This window comes from Eptatretus burgeri, chromosome 5 (genome assembly GCF_056783735.1).
Source record: "Eptatretus burgeri isolate ZD-2024b chromosome 5, Ebu_testis_v1, whole genome shotgun sequence".
Taxonomy (NCBI): domain Eukaryota; kingdom Metazoa; phylum Chordata; class Myxini; order Myxiniformes; family Myxinidae; genus Eptatretus; species Eptatretus burgeri.
Window position 1 is genome coordinate 525,127 of NC_140965.1, and position 18,345 is coordinate 543,471.

An 18,345-nucleotide genomic window follows, 5' to 3' on the forward strand; every position below is an offset into this window, starting at 1 on the left:
AGCATACAAGTCTTACCAAAAGGTGTGTGAAAGTAATGGAAATAAAAAACCTATTTTGGATATGACAGCATTTAAAAGTTTGTATAATCTATGCGTTTGACCTGAGCGCTCAAAAGGAAACTATAAAGTCTAATCGAGTGGATACTTCCCTATACATTGAAAAAGGAGAGAATGAAGAAGTTGATACATATTGTTTGCTTTTGGAAGAAACAGAATTGCAGATTAATACAGATAATGGTGTTATCATTAGTCTCACATAATTTTTTGTCAAATAAATGAGTGGCAAAGTACCAACTGGGGTATATGTTAATCAAATCAATCTTCATAAACTATCATCTTATGTTCAAAATCAAAAGCCTTGTACGATTAACGTGAATAAAATTCAGAGAAAAGGAGCAGTAAGAATTGATGTTTTGCTCACAAGAGAACAGGTTAAAATCTTGAATGATACTGGCTCACTTAAAATTAAAATGACAAAACCAATGTTGAAAAAATATTCAATAAGAGAGACGAGTGGGGGATTTCTCCCATTTCTAATTCCTTTATTTGCTGGTTTAAGTGTGGTTGGAGCATTGACGGGTGGTATTTCAACAGCGCTGAAAACTGCCAACGAAAGGAAGGCTCAACTCCAGGCTCAAAAAGAATTGGAAAGGCATAACAAAGAGTTGGAGAAACAAATTCGTGGAAGTGGTGTAATTGTAGATTTTGCTGAAAAACTTGAAGGTCTGCCTGATAAAGCGAGATTGTTAGTTGGAGATATGCTTTCTTCTATCGCACAAGCAGGTGTAAAATTAACTAAAAGAAGTCATGGATTATATCTTTCTAATAAATAAATGAGCATTGATGAGTGGTTTAAAGAATTTGGAAAGAATACAACATCAAATTTACAACTTCTCAAATATTGTAAGAAATAAAAAATTCATAATGTGGTTATTTTTATGAGAGATGAATTAACAAATGTGCCTAAACATACAAAGAATATTATTATGAACTTCGAATATAATAATGGGAACCGTTCTCATTGGCTTTTTATTTTTAACAGTCAAGACAAATATTATTTTGATAGTTTTGGTCTTCCACCACCTGTTGAAGTCATAAAATTCTTACAGAATGGTGTTTATCAAACACTTCAAGTCCAAGAATTAAATTCCAAGTGTTGTGGTCAATTTTGTCTATATGTGTTAATTCAACTCAACAAAAATAAAAATTTTTATGACATTATTTTTAATCTCACATAAATGACTTGTGTTGGTAAAGATGGTTCTATCTTTGGTGTATCCCAAGAACTGGATATTGATTTATCAAATTATTACACAAAGGCACAGGCTGAACGACATAAATATAATATAGCCAAAAACATTCACATGAAAAATGCTTATAAATGAAAAAATTATCCAAGCCCGACTGACACGAATGACTTGGTGAGATTATGCGATTTATCACAATATATATCCGTAAATAAAACGGCCGTGTATTCCAAAGATACAGAAGTGTTAAATTTTATCTCTATGTCATACGGAATTCACAGTTCGAATTAAAATAATTTTTTTATCAAGAAGGGCATATCGTTTGTATGAGAATAGAACAATGGGGGTATGATATGAATGATTTAGGGAATAATTGGTCATTTAAAATTGACCTAGAAGACCTGGAACAATTAAATCAGTCTCGTAAGGAAGAATATTATCCACTTCATATCAAGAATGAGTTTTGTGGTGCCACGATTAGTCAACAACAAATAAAAGAATTTAATAAGGGTAAATATAATAATGGTTTTGCCCTCGTTTATATCATGAAAACAGAAAAAAACAGGATTTTATATAATAAGTAAGGAAATACAAAATGATTTAACTCTGGGAAGATGGGGAGGTGTTTCCTGCCATAATATTATTCTAACATATATTTCTAATACATAAATCACAGCAAGAAGGCTTCAAGAAAATTATCATTTCTGTATCAAAGCATACCTTCAAGAAAAGGGTATTCGGTATTTTAATAAATATGTTCTACAACATAAGAATGAGGTATTTTCAATAAAAGATTGGCATTATGCTGATGTTGATAAACCGACAACTTTAGATTTAATTAGAATGTTAAATAATGAAAAAATTATAAAGTTAAGAAAAGGTAAGGCTCTTTTAGAAATTCAAAAGAAATTTTATTGGTTTCCTGTTGTAAAAAAAATTATTTTGGATACAGGAATAACAAGAAATCCTGATGAATATATGTGTGATATTCTATGGGGTGTCAGCCATTCAAGGATAGTAAGGGACGAGGAAGGAGTTGAAGAGAGAGAAGACGAGGAAAAGGAGAAGAGAGAGAAGGAGGAGAGGGAGAAGAGAGAGAAGGAGGAGAGGGAGAAGAAAGAGAAGGAGGAAAAAGAGAAGAGAGAGAAGGAGGAGAGAGAGAGAAGAGAGTAGGATGAGAGGGAGGAAAGAGCGAGACTGAATAAATATGAAAATATGGAAACCAGTGAGATTAAAAAAAGATTGGGGGTATTACAGAAAATAACTCAACCCACCGAGGAGGAAAACAAAGAATTGACAAGTCTATTGGCAATATTTTCGACAAGACTATTGACATCGACAAGATATTCATTTTAATTCAAGTTTTTCATTTTTTTTTCTGAAATAAATGGAGGAGAGAGTGAAGGCATTTCTCAGGATTCTTTATGTTTTTAATATTAAGATTCAAATGTGCATGTTGGAAACTAAAAAAGTTTTTGCACTCTGCAGGAATTTTTCTCATAAATAAATGAGTTATTGTCTCAAATGTAAAAGGAAAACGAATGCGAAAAATATTTCATATATTAAAAGTAAAAATAACAGGGTTATACAAAAAGGTATATGTTCGGTGTGTGGTTCAAAAAAAAATCAATTTATCTCCAAACACAAACTCGGAGGAGATATGCAAAAGTTTTTATCAGGAAGTTAATTTACAACTACTGGAATACCAGGGGAATTACATCTACCAGGGTATTCTTTTTGTGGTCCAGGCACAAACTTGGATAAAAGATTAGATGAGGCAGACAATCCCAAATCATGAAGTAAACCCATCAATAGAGTTGATGAAGTGTGCATGAGACACAATATTGATTATGGGAATACCACAACTTTGGAAGAAAAGCATGAAGCCGATAGAGAAATGTTGTATAATTTGTCTCTGATACAAAATCCAACCTTGAGAGAAAAAGTTGATCGGTTCATCGTGAAGAAGATGATCAGTGCTAAATTGAAACTTGGACTTGGAAATTCAAAAAACTTATAGGCTCTAATGATGTCATTATGACTGAAGAGCAATTAGCTGATGAATTACAGAAACCAATATTCACAAAGTTCCGTAGAAGGAAGGTTTATTCCAAGGAAGTTGATTATATCTGGTCCGCTAATTTGATTGAACTCAATAATGAGAAGGGGTACAAGTGTGCTTTAACCGTTATTGATTTGAAGAGTAGATATGCATGGGTTCTCCCTTTAAAAACACAACAGGTAATACTCTTATGTTAGCCTTTCAACAGATATTTAATAAAAGTAAGAGAAAACCTAAAAAATTGTGGACTGATGAGGGTGGAGAGATTTATAACAAGACATTTATGAATTTTCTAAAAAAATAACAGTATTACATTATACAGTACCTTTAATGAAGGAAAAGCCGTTGTTGAACGTTTTAATCGTACCTTAAAAGAGAGACTATATAAAAAATTCACAGAACTCGGTTCACAACAATGGTCATCTTTTATTCAGGATATTGTGGTTAAGTATAATGACACGATTCACACGTCAACGAATATGAAACCATCACAAACATTTACAAAATTAAAATATGAAAAAGAGATTAATATCAGAAAACCTAAGTTCAAAGTTGGTGATATCGTAAGAATATGTAGGTGGAAATCTCCTTTTGAAAAAGGTTATATTAAACGATGGACGAACGAACTTTTTAAAATTGTTTATGTAATAGATACGGTTCCTTGGACTTATAAGATATATGATTTAGAAGGGGAAGAGATTTTAGGTTCATTTTATTCACAAGAATTACAAAAGACAAAACTAAGCAGACAATACCCATGGGTGTAATGGGTTGGTCCTTCACTCCCTCCTACTGTACACCGTTGTGGACACTCGAGGTCAAGTCCGAGGTGTATAACAGTATATAATGTGTGTGAAGGGGGATGTTCTTAGATCTGTGAACCCCAAACACAGAATCCTCAACTGAATTGTCAAGGTTTAACGTGTGTGTGTGTGTGTGTGTGTGTGTGTGTGTGTGTGTGTGTGTGTGTGTCCCAACCCTGACATTCAAAATCTTAAACCCAACCCTTACATTCAAAATATTAACCCTAACCCCCAAACCCTCGCCCAACACAATGTCTTTTTCAAAATGAGATTTCCACTATATATATTTTTTCGTTTTTTTCTCTTTTTCCAATTCTGTCTTTTTCAGGCTTTCAGGTTTGATGATGTAGAAAGGGGGAGTAAGCCTGCACTTTCTTCCCAGAACTAACAATATATATATATATATATATATATATATATATATATATATATATATATATATATATATTTTATGTTTTTTTTTCTCTTCTTCCAATTCTGTCGTTTAAGGCTTTCAGGTTTGATGATGTAGAAAGGGGGAGTAAGAACTTTCTTGATAGGTTTCGATCCCAAAGAGTGGTAGCATTTCAAGTCTCCAAAATAAACCCAACTTTCCAAGTCTCCAAGGTATAACCAAATTCCTGTTGAGTTTCCAAGATACGTATCACATTGTGAGTTATCAAGCCAGAACCCACATTTCAAGTCTTCAAAAATATAACCATCTATCCAAGACTCCAAAGTAGAATCACAATTTCCAGAAATATAGTGGGTTTCGGTGATAGATCTCACATAGTATAACTGTGTATCATCAGGGAAAACTCCATTTTTCCAATTTTTATGGGTTTCAGTGATAGATCTCACATCGTATAACTGTGGATCATCAAGGAAATCTCCATTTTTCCAATTTTTATGGGTTTCAGTGATAGATCTCACATAGTATAACTGTGGATCATCAAGGAAAACTCCATTTTTCAAAATGTCTGAAAATTGTGAGTCTCCAAGGTGAAACTTGTATTCTGGCTCATCAAGGTATAACTTGTTTAGGGGGTATTGTCTTGATAACTCACAATGAGTACTATTGTTGCAAAACTCTTTTTCAGGACTTTGCTGGTCTCCAAGGTATAACTCTTTGGTTGGATCATCAAGGACGAACTCATTCTGTGGGTCTTTATCGCTCACAAGGTCTTCAACCAAGCCAACAATTTCGCCCCAAGTTGTAGCAAAAGCAGTATTTTCATTTTGTATTTCAGATACAATTTCCTGTGAGAGAAAATAATAATGTATGAATCAAGTGATTTAATTATTAAATGAGTATGCTTCATTCAAAGTTTGAAAGTAGGAAAATAAAATCTTACCTCAACAGAAAAGAGGTTTGAATCCAGTTCATCAACTTGAAGGTTTAGTTCCATACAAGTAGTCAATCTCCAAGGAACCCCAAAGTCATCCCACTCAAGGTCTCGCTCGTTCTGTGGGTCTTGGTTGCTCACAAGGTCTTCAACCAAGCCAACAATTTCCCCCAAAGTTGTCGCAAAATCGGTATTTTCAGATACAATTTCCTGTGAGAGAAAATAATAATGTATTAATTGAGTTATTTAATTATTAAATGAGTCGATGCTTAAATCAAACTGAAAATAGGGAAATAAAATCTTACCTCAATGGATAAGAGGTTTGAATCCAGTTCATCAACTTGAAGGTTTCGCTCCATACAAGTCGGAGAGTTCCAGGCAAGCACACAGCACACCATTGCCAGCAAATTTTTTTTTTAAATGGAGCCTGGGCTTGAGGCTTTAAAAGAGAAAGACTGGTGGGTGTGGTTTCCTTTGGAAATTCCCTGGGCAAGCCCAGGCAAGCCTTCGTTGGGAAATTTTTCAAAACCATGACATTCCAGAATTTTCTAGTGATTTCTTTGTGAGTCAGAGATGAACTGGAAATGATGCAAGAGGAGGCGGGGCTTAGCAAAAGTGGGCGGGGCTTAGGGAAAGTGGGCGGGGCTTACGGAAATACATCATGAAAAGTTGGTGTGGCTAGGAAAAGTGGACGTGGCTTATGAAATACCTCATGAAAGGTGGGCGGGGCTTAGGAAAAGTTGGCGTGGCTTCCGAAAATAACTCATGAAAAGTGGGCGGGGTTTATAAAATTTTATTTGGAGGTGGGCGGGGCTTATGAAAAGTGGGCGTGGTTTCACAAAAAATAACCTGTGGCTCAGGAGGTGGTCAAACAAGAGCATTAAGAGAAGTTTATCATTTCGTAATGGCACAAAAGGGGTATCTTAAAAAATATGAAGATTCAAATGTTTTGTTTTTAAATATTTTAGATGGGGATTATTGTGCAAAGAAAATTAAACTATTGAAGGAATTTGAGAATGAAAAATCTTTATAGGTTCAATGAGTGAGCTCAACAATATGCATTGGTTATTTGAAAAAGAGTGTCCCGAGGCTTAGATGTTTCAGATATTTCTTTAGAATCACCTTTAACAAATCACATTACTACTTTACGACTTGAACAAATCAATATCTTATTGCATTGGTTATTTGAAAAAACGTGTCCCAAGGTTAAAAGGGGAGACAAATAAATATACCTTGGGATAAAAAGGGGGCTTACTTTTTAGGGGAAAAAAAGAATCGCTGAAAATTTCCCATTCATTTACATGGGGAAAAGTGAGCCAGAATCAGTATATTCACCCTACAAAGGTGGTTGGTGGTTGGCGATGTTGCATTGCAGACATCAATTTAGAGGAGATGGGATAATTGATACTCTAATGGGTATCGGTTCAACTATTCTTCAACATGAAGACCTAATTGGTTCAACTGCTTCTGCTGTGGGAAATGTAGCAGGTGCTACAAATAGTATAAAAGATGCCCAAAAGGAATCTCATAAATTACAAGCAATAAAAGAAATTAAAAAAAGGCAAAACTCAGTTGTCTCCCCAAGAACGACAGAAAATAATTCGAATACTTGGATCAGGGTTTCAAAAGTTTTAACATCGTTTTTCCTAAATTAATATAAGTATGGAAGCAAGTGATAGTATCCATGATTTGGATGACACTATTATCATCTCAAACTCCACTAAAAAATAAGATTACTTGAAGGTAAATGCAATAACTGGAACAGACTGGAAAGCAAATGGTGCAAAAAGTTTTGAAATAAATAATCAACAAACCGATTTGAATCTATCCAAAATATTCTTGTTGTGTAAATTTAAATTCACTAAGGCTGGGAATAACACAAACGCGACACTCGTAAATGATTTCTTCTGGAAAATGTTTGATAGTGTTCGTTTGTACATTGGAACACAAGAAGTTGAAGCGGTTGATTATGTCTCTGCTGTATCTGAAATGATGAAATTTACACCATATACATTCACGGATAGAATGGGAAAGGGGGCTGTCGAAGGTTTTATTCCTGATATGTCAACGGGAACAACCACAGACCCTGGATATACTCAAAGGAAAGGAATGTATACTGATGATACAAAAGCAGTTAATAGTTTTACTGTGGCAGTTCCTCTTTAAGGTATATTTGGATTTTTTGATCATGATAAAGTTCTGTATGGTATAAAAATTAGATTTCAACTACAAAGGAATGATAATTAAAATAGATTACTTTTTGGTGTTGGTCGTGCTTTTGGTGAGCAGAATGAATTTGTAATTGACTAAGTGAGTTGGTATATTAGTGAATATACTCCTAATCTTAAAACAGAAGAGATGTTGAATAGAAGACTTAACTCAAAGAAACCACTCAGTGTATCATACCTCAAAAGAAGATGTCAACACGTTAAACTAAACCAAACCACTTACACGTGGAATTTGGGTGTTCTGGAAGGAAAGCCATAATATCTGTGGATCATTTTAAAAAAGCCAGATGGTGATACTGCGACTGATAAGAATAATGCATTGAGTGATAATGCGAAGGTGAAACAACTTTGTGTTTCTCTCGATGGACCATTTTACCCACGAGATAGATTGGAAATTAATTGGGAAAAAAATGATTTTGCTGAAGCATACAAGTCTTACCAAAAGGTGTGCGAAAGTAACGGAAATAAAGAACCAATTTTGGATATGACAGCATTTAAAAGTTTGTATACAATCTATGCGTTTGACCTGAGCGCTCAAAAGGAAACTGTAAAGTCTAATCGAGTGGATACTTCCCTATACATTAAAAGAGGAGAGAGTGAAGAAGTTGATACATATTGTTTGCTTTTGGAAGAAACAGAATTACAGATTAATACAGATAATGGTGTTATGATTAGCCTCACATAATTTTTTGTTAAATAAATGAGTGGCAAAGTACCAACTGGGGTATATGTTAATCAAATCAATCTTCATAAACTATCATCTTGTATTCAAAATCAAAATCCTTGTATGATTAACGTTAATACAATTCAGAGAAAAGGAACAGTAAGAGTTGTTGTTTTGCTCACAAGAGAACAGGTTAAAATCTTGAACGATACTGGCTCACTTAAAATTAAAATGACAAAACCAATGTTGAAAAAATATTCAATAAGAGAGATGAGTGGAGTATTTCTCCCATTTCTAATTCCTTTATTTGCTGGTTTAAGTGCAGTTTGAGCATTTACGGGTGGTATTTCAACAGCGGTGAAAACTAACAACGAAAGGAAGGCTCAACTCCAGGCTCAAAAAGAATTGGAAAGACATAACAAAGAGTTGGAGAAACAAATTAGTGGAAGTGGTGTAATTGTAGATTTTGCTGAAAAACTTGAAGGTCTGCCTGATAAAGCGAGATTGTTAGTTGGAGATATGCTTTCTTCTATCGCAAAAGCAGGTGTAAAATTAACTAAAAGGGGTAATGGATTATATCTTTATTATAAATAAATGAGCATTGATGAGTGGTTTAAAGAATTTGGAAAGAAAACAACATCAAATTTACAACTTGTCAAATATTGTAAGAAATTAAAAATTCATAATGTGGTTATTTGTATGAGAGATGAATTAACAAACGTGCCTAAACATACAAAGAATATTGTTATGAACTTAGAAGATAATAATGGGAATGGTTCTCATTGGGTTTGTATTTTTAATAATCAAGACAAATATTATTTTGATAGTTTTGGTCTTCCACCACCTGTTGCAGTCATAAAATTCTTCCAGAATGGTGTTTATCAAACATTTCAAATCCAATAATTAAATTGCAAGTGTTGTGGTCAATTATGTCTATATGTGTTATTTCAACTCAACAAAAATAATTTTTTCATGACATTATTTTTAATCTAATATAAATGACTTATGTTGGGAAAGATGGTTCTATCTTTGGTGTATGCCAAGAACTGGATATTGATTTATCAAATTATTACACTTAGGCACAGGCTGACCGACATAAATATAATATAACCAAAAATATTAAGATGAAAAATGTTTATAAATTTAAAAATTATCCAAGCCCGACTTACGCGAATAACTTGGTGAGATTAAGCGATTTATCACAATATATATCCTTAAATAAAACGGCCGTGTATTCCAAACATACAGAAGTGTTGATTTTATCTCCAGGTCATACAGAATTCACAGTAAGAATTAAAATAAATTTTTATAAAGAAGGGTGTATCGTTTGCCTGAGAATAGAACAATGGGGGTATGATATGAATGATTTAGGGTATAATTGGTCATTTAAAATTGACCTTGAAGACCTGGAACAATTAAATCAGTCTCGTAAGGAAGAATATTATCCACTTGGTAGAGAGAATGAGTTTTGTGGAGCCACGATTCGTAAACAACAAATAAAAGAATTTAATAAGGGTAAATATAATAATGGTTTTGCCCTCGTTTATATCATGAAAAAAGAAAAAACAGGATTATATATAATAAGTAAGGAAATACAAAATGATTGAACTATGGGAAGATGGGTATGTGTTTCGTGTCATAATATTATTCTAATATATATTTCTAATACATAAATGACGGCAAGAAGGCTTCAAGAAAATTATCATTTCTGTGTCCAAGCATACCTTCAAGAAAAGGGTATTCGGTATTTTAATAAATATGTTCCACAACATAAGAATGAGGTATTTTCAATAAAAGATTGGCATTATGCTGATGTTGATAAACCGACAACTTTAGATTTAATTAGAATGTTAAATAATGAAAAAATTATAAAGAAAACGTAACGCTCTTTTAGAAGTTCAAAAGAAATTTTATTGGTTTTCTGTTGTAAAAAAAATTATTTTGGATACAGGAATAACAAGAAATCCTGATGAATATATGTATGATATTCCATAGGATGTAAGCGATTCAAGGATAGTAAGGGACGAGGAAGTTGAAGAGAGATGAGGAGGAAAAGGAGGAGAGGGAGAAGAAAGAGAAAGAGGAAAGGGAGAAGAACGAGAAGGAGGAGAGAGAGAGAGAGAGAGAGAGAGAGAGAGAGAGAGAGAGAGAGAGAGAGAGAGAGAGAGAGAGAGAGAGAGAGAGAGAGAGAGAGAGAGAGAGAGGAGAGAGGAGAGAAAAGAGAGAGAGAGAGAGAAGGAGGAAAGGGAGGAGAGGGAGGAAAGAGCGAGACTGAATAAATATGAAAATATGGAAACCAGTGAGATTAAAAAAAGATTGGTGGTATTACAGAAAATAACTCAACCCACCAAGGAGGAAAACAAAGAATTGACAAGTCTGTTTGCAATATTTTGGACAACACAGTTGACATCGTTTTCATGGACAGGATATTGCCTTCAATTAAAGTTTTTTTTTTTCCTTTTTTATTAAATAAATGGAGGAGAGAGTGAAGGCATTTCTCAGGATTCTTGATGTTTTAAAAATTAAGATTCAAATGTGCATGTACGAAACTAAAAATGTTTTCACTCTGTAGGAATTTTTCTCATAAATAAATGAGTTATTGTCTCAAATGTAAAAAGACAACTGATACTAAAAATATCTCATATTTTAAAAGTAAAAATAACAGGGTTATGCAAAAAGGTATATGTTTGGTGTGTGGTTCAAAAAAAATCAATTTATCTCCAAACACAAACTCGGAGGAGATATACAAAAGTTATCAGGAAGTAAATTTACAACTACTGGAATACCAGGGGAATTACATCTACCAGAGTATTCTTTCTTTGGTCCAGGCACAAACTTGGATAAAAGATTAGATGAGGCAGACAATCCTAAATCCTGGAGTGAGCCCATCAATAGAGTTGATGAAGTGTGCATGAGAAACGATATTGATTATGGGAATACCACAACTTTGGAAGAAAAGCATGAAGCCGATAGAGAAATGTTGTATAATTTGTCTCTGATACAAAATCCAACCTTGAGAGAAAAAGTTGATAGTTTCATCGTGAAGAAGATGATCAGTGCTAAATTGAAACTTGGACTTGGAAATTCAAAAAACTTATAGGCTCTAATGATGTCATTACGATTGAAGAGCAATTAGCTGATGAATTACATAAACCAATATTCACAAAGTTTCAGAGAAGGAAAGTTTTTTCCAAGGAAGTTGTTTATATCTGGTCCGCTGATTTGATTGAACTCAATTATGATAAGGGGTACAAGTATGCTTTAACTGTTATTGATTTGAGGAGTAGATACGCATGGGTTGTCCCATTAAAAAACAAAACAGTTAATACTCTTATGTTAGCCTTTCAACATATATTTAATAAAAGTAAGAGAAAACCTAAAAATATTTGGACTGATGAGGGTAGAGTTTTATAACAAGACATTTATGAATTTTCTAAAAAATAGAGTATGACATTATACAGTACCTTTAATGAAGGGAAGGCCATTGTTGTTGAACGTTTTAATCGTACCTTAAAAGAGAGACTATATTAAAAATTCACACAACTCGGTTCACAACAATGGTCATCTTTTATTCAGGATATTGTGGATAAGTATAATAACACGATTCACACGTTAACGAATGTGAAACCATCAGAAACATTTACAAAATTAAAATATGAAAAAGAGATTAATGTCAGAAAACCTAAGTTCAAAGTTGGTGATATCGTAAGAATATATAGGTGGAAATCTCATTTTGAAAAATGTTATATTAAACGATGGACGAATGAACTTTTAAAAATTGTTTATGTAATAGATACGGTTCCTTGGACTTATAAGATATATGATTTGGAAGGGGAAGAGATTTTAGGTTCATTTTATTCACAGGAATTACAAAAGACAAAGATAAATTGAAATTTTTTGACTCCGCCCCTTTTTGACTCCACCCACACAAACCCCACCCACATAAACCCCACCCCACACAAGCTCCACACAAACCCCACACAAGCTCCAGACACAAGCTCCACCCACATAAACCCTGCCCACACAAACCCCACCCACATAAACCCCACCCCACACAAGCTCTACACAAACCCCACCCCACACAAACCCCACCACACACAAACCCCCACAAGCTCCACACAAAAACCCCACCCTACACAAGCTCCACACACACAAACCCCACATAAGCTCCACACACACAAACCCCACACAAGCCCCACCCACATAAACCCTGCCCACATAAACCCCTCCCACACAAGCTCCACCCACATAAACCCTGCCCACACAAACCCCACCGAAGCCCCGCCCACACAAGCCCCACCCACATAAACCCCTCCCACGCAAGCCACGCCCACACAAGCATCTCCCACACAAGCCCCACTGAAGCCCCGGCCACATAAACCCCTCCCACACAAGCCCCTCCCACACAAGCCCCACCCCCTTATCCCCCCTGTGCGCCCCCACCTTTGACCCACCACCTCCCTCATCCCACCCCCACCCTTCCCCACACACACACGGGGAGGGAAGTGGGTGGGATGAGGGGGTGATGGATCGTTGGGGGAGCGCCCCTACACCCCCCCCTCCCTCCCTCTCCTCTTCATGTCTTGATTCGTTTTTTGTAATTCAAAATCAAGTAATTGTAAACAAAACAAATATAATTAATCAAAATTGAGAATATTAAATATTCATTTGCGAGAATGTATAATCTTTCCCAGCAATCTTCTTCAGATGTCTTGTGATTTCGAAACTCAGACACCATATTCTCTTTTGAAACAAAAAGTGGATAATAATTTGGTTTTATAAAGATAATTACATGGTAATATTAATAAGCCTGGTGTTGGTTCTCAGTTCAAGCCTCGTTGACCACTGAATTAACACACCAGGAGGCCGACTCAGCCTGTCATCCTTCCAAGGCCAACAAAATGAATTCCAGTGTACTGGCAAAACCGCGTCCAAACTAATGATGCAACCAACATAAGGCGACATTCCAAAGAGAGAGTGATATTAATAAAAGAATAAATAAACAAATAACTAAATAATAATTCAGAAACATTTACCTCCATAAAATCATGTGTTGTACCAGATTGCTTCAACAGCTTATGTTGTGTGATCGAGCTGAAAAAAAATAAAATAATGAGTCAAGGGTATAGATGGAGAGACAGACAGAGAGAGGTAGGTAGAAAGACTGACAGGGAGACTAAGAGAGGGAGAGAGAGATACAAAGAGAGAGACAAACAGACAGGGACAGAGACACACACACACACACACACACACACACACACACACACACACACACACACACACACACACGTGTCTCACCGTTGGTTTAATTCATTCGAAATCAGAGGCCGTGATAAGACCGTACCAGTCATTAAAAATGTTTTTCAATTCTCTTCTAAGATCATTGACGTCTTCAATAAGAGCATCAATTTCATGCACCTCATCATGATATGTAAACTCTACTTCTTCCAAGGACCTGCCAGGAAAAAAATATATATCAGGATAATCACGATTTAATTTATAATCAATTGCCTCATCGTTCAAAGAAGAACCCATACACAAGCTTACCAACTTTGTCGTGAGCTGTTTTCTTCGTCGGAAGAAGAATAGTCCATGTCTCAGTTGTAAACCATTAGTACAAGATGGCAAAAAGATCAGAGGCCGTGATAAGACTTCGTGCCAGTCATTAAAAATGTTTTTCAATTCTCTTCTAAGATGATTGACCTCTTCAATAAAAGCATTAATTTCATGCACCTCGCCGTGATATGTAAACTGCTCTTCTTCCAAGGACCTGCCAGGAAAAAAATATATATCAGAATTATCACAATTTAATTTATAATCAATTGCTTCATCGTTCAAAGAGGAACCCATACACAAGCTTACCAACTTTGTGTTGAGCTGTTTTGTTAGCGGAAGAAAGATCGCTCATGTCTCAGTTGTAAAAATGAAAATCCCGTCTGGCAGAAACTTTGTCTGGCGAATCACTTTTAAGGCAACGATGAGGAAATTGCCTAATCATCGGGTGTGGCCACAGGAAATGACGCTTCGGGCGAGACAGCTTGGAAAATAATTAGGCGATATATTCTCAAATTGTATGAATCATTTTCAAAACATACTTAAAATGCCCTAAAACGATTTTGATTAAACTTATGTTTAAAAGCCTGTTAATGTTCTGATATAAAATATAAACACGAGGCCTTGTCTCACAGAATAGTTCCTATTTTTTCACAGCATGACTGTCCAAAAACACTTCCTCATTTTCACAGCACGACCGTGTCAAAAAACACTTCCTCATTTTCACGGCACAAACTGAAAACATTTGAAACAAAACTTTTTTATGGCGTGGTTTATGCACAAAAATGATATGCAACTCAGGAGGTGGTCAGATGAGATCAATGAGAGAAGTATATCATTTCATAATGACACAAAAGGGGTATCTTGAAAAATATAAAGATTCAAATATTTTATTTTTCAATATTTTAGATGGGGATTAGTGTGCAAAGAAAATCATACTATTGAAGGAATTTGAGAATGAACAAATCTTTATAGGTTCAATGAGTGAGCTAAACAATATGCATTGGTTATTTGAAAAAGAGTGTCCCTTGGCTTTCATGTTTCAGATATTTCTTCAGAATCACCTTTAACAAATCACATTACTACTTTGCTCCTTGAACAAATCTTTATCTTTTTGCATTGGTTATTTGAATAGAGTGCCCCGAGGTTAAAAGGGGAGACAAATAAATATACCTTGGGCTCAAAAGGGGGTTTATTTTTTAGGGGAAAAAAAAATATGAATCGCTGAAAATCCCCCATTCACTTACATGGGGAAAAGTGAGCCAGAATCAGTATACTCACCCTATTGTTGGCGTTGCGGAGAAGGTGGTTGGTGGTTGGCATTGTGGTTGGTCCAAAATAACGGTAGCAAAAGAAAAACGGCTAATTCAAAGATCACAGCCCGGGTGACACGAATAATCCCTTTGGACAACGGTGGGGAAATCTATCTGAACACAGACTTATCGGCATAACTGCTCCAAGGACCTATATGGTGCTCTGCGAATTTCCACAGTCATAACAATATATATATATATTTTTTTTTAGTGTATACTTTTTCTGGACCACATGGGCCTTTTTCTATACAACATGGAGCTTTTTCTCTTCCATGTGGGGCTTTTTCTGGACCACGTGAAGCTTTTTTATACCACATGGTGCTTTTTCTATTCCATGTGGAGCTTTTTCTATGCCATGTGACACTTTTTCTCTATCACGTGTGACTTTTTGTATACCACGTAACACTTTTTCGATACCACGTGGGGCAGGTCAGGTTCGATCTGTGACCTGCTACAGGTACCATGTAAACCTGTACTAACCTGTTCCATGGTCGGGTTGTCGGCGACTAAACCGTCTCCCCCACCAGGTTTTCTGGTGAGGAGGGTGTTTGGATATGGACACCCAGCAGGATTAAAAACAAAACCTGTCAAAGGGCGGAGGAGCTCCTTGTGAGCCAACGGCCATCCATATCTAGTGCCCAACTGTGTCTGCGGACGTCCTCCTGCAGTTGGGTCACTTCTTATTAGGAGGTTGGTGGCAGGATTTGCACTCCGGCCACCGTAAAACCCCTTCATTCCGCAAAACGCAAAAACGCAAAAAAATCTGAAAACCCACTCCGTGGGAGTACCTCCTGTGCAGCTTCCCTTCGCAGGGCAGCTCACCGGATGACGGGATTGGGGCGAAGCCTTCGGGACCCCCAATCTTTGATAGGAGGGAAACCACGGGGTAACATCCCTGGGTCAGATTGCGGGAGAGTGTGTCGGAGTGGTGCTGAGGTGTCGTCCACCAGACAGCGGTCTCCTTGGGTTAACCTGAGGCGGTCCCTTCGGGTGGGTGCCTGGAATGTCCTATCCCTAAGAGAGGATGATCACCTGTCTCTGTTATCATCTGAGCTCAAGCGTTTGGACATCGGGATTGCAGCTCTCTCTGAGGTTCGGAGACCGGATTGCGGCGAGATAATGGTGGGTGGTTACACCTACTATTGGACTGGTCGCTCTGATGGTTACCATACCCAAGGAGTTGCTGTAGCTGTGTCCAATAAGCTGACCCCAATGATAATTGAGGTAACACTGGTCAACGAGCGTATTATGAGATTAAGGATTCGTCACTCCTTAGGTGTCATTTCCCTGGTCTCTGTTTATGCTCCGACTGAGGCGAGTGATCTCACCGTGAAGGATGCATTCTACGCCGCACTCAAGTCTGTGGTTGATCAGTGCCCCAGACGAGATACACTTCTAGTCTTGGGGGATTTCAATGCATCGACTGGAACTGATAGGGACGGTTATGAGGTGTGTGTTGGTCCCCATGGGTCAGGAACTATGAACCAGAATGGCACTAAGTTCCTTGACTTTGCAAGAAGTCATGGACTTAGGGTGGCTGGTTCATGGTTTCAGCGCCCACAAGCTCATCGCTGGACTTGGTATTCCAATGCTGGCGGTGTGGCAAAGGAGATTGACCATGTCCTCATTGACGGTCGTTGGAGGATGATCCAGAACTGCAGGGTCCACCGGAGTGCTCAGTTCCTCAATACTGACCACAGGCTTGTTGTAGCAACTCTAAAGCTGCACCTTAAATCCTGGAGAATGGTACCATCCCAGCCGAGGTTGGATGTTGCCAAGCTCAGGGATGAGAGAGTAGCTGAGGAGTTTGCGAACAGGCTGAGTGGACACTTGGGGGGTCTGGGTGCTTTGGGGGGTCCTGAAGAGTTGTGGAGCGCCTTCAAGACCACCGTCCTTGATGTTGCCGGTGGATGCCTTGGAGCTCACCGCAGGGCAAAGAAGAATTTTGTCTCTCAAGGGACACTGGATACCATTGACCAGAGTCGCAGGGCCAGGCTGAATGGCAGAGCTGAGTTGTTCAGGGAGCTGAGGCGTAAAACTGTACGTGCACTGAGGGTGGACAAGGAGGCCTATGTGCGAGGAATCTGTGAGGGGGTAGAGCATCACCTGTGGACAGGTGATTCTCGTCCCGCTTACAGGGGAATTCGCGCATTACGTTCATCCAAACCCATCCCTCGGAGCACTACAGTTCGAGCAGAGAGTGGTAGGCTCTTGACAGAGGAGTCTGAAGTGAGGCCCGCTGGGCCGGTTACTTTGAGCGGTTGTACCAGGCTGATCCCCCAACTGTCGAGTTGGATGTCAAGGGTGTTACAATCCCTGTTGCTGACCCTCGAATCAACTGTGGTCCACCTACGCTTGTGGAAACACGGGCTGCGGTGAACCAGTTGAAACGGGGCAAAGCTCCAGGGATCTGTGGCATCCATGCCGAACTTCTCAAGGCTGGTGGAAATGCTGCACTCGTGTCGTTGCATGCAGTTTTGTGCTCTGCCTGGAACACAGGCATCATCCCAACTGACTGGAAGAGGGGCCTTGTTGTCCCTCTCTGGAAAGGGAAGGGTGATCGCCAAGACTGCAACAACTACCGAGGGGTGACGCTGCTCTCAGTGCCGGGCAAGGTCTTTGCTCGGATAATTCTCGATAGGGTTCGCCACCATCTGCTTGAGCACCAGCGTCCAGAGCAGTCAGGCTTTACACCAAAGAGGTCAACGATTGACCGTATCCTTGCACTTCGTGTCCTCACCGAACGCAGACGAGAGTTTCGGCAGGGGCTGCTTGCAGCCTATGTTGATCTCTGTAAAGCGTTCGATTCAGTGAATCGGGATGTCCTCTGGAGGATTCTTGGTCTTCGTGGGGTGCCACCAAAACTGATTGATCTGATGTCTGAACTCTACTCTGGTACTGAGAGTGCTGTGAAGTGTGGTGGTACCATCTCTGACTTATTTCCAGTTGTTACTGGAGTTCGTCAGGGATGTGTACTTGCCCCCACACTTTTCAGCACTTGTATGGACTGGATTCTAGGGAGGATGTCGCAGAGATCAAGTTGCGGTGCGTCATTTGGGAATGTCAAGATCTCGGACCTTGACTTTGCAGATGATGCAGTCATCGTTGCGGAGACTTTAGACATCCTCTTGGGGGCCCTCGAGGTGCTGA

At 37.8% G+C, this 18,345-nt stretch overlaps 1 protein-coding gene and 1 long non-coding RNA gene across 2 annotated transcripts in view; one reads left to right on the forward strand and one right to left on the reverse strand.

Moving 5' to 3' along the window:
* TPH1 (tryptophan hydroxylase 1) overlaps positions 1 to 18,345 on the forward strand; it is a 175,190-nt gene that overhangs the window by 18,019 nt on the left and 138,826 nt on the right. The window lies entirely within an intron of this gene.
* LOC147025680 (uncharacterized) lies at positions 12,907 to 13,718 on the reverse strand. The gene is made up of 3 exons (XR_015057973.1): positions 13,628 to 13,718; positions 13,366 to 13,423; positions 12,907 to 13,070 (listed from the first exon to the last, which is right to left on the reverse strand). It is a non-coding gene; the product is annotated as an uncharacterized LOC147025680 (long non-coding RNA).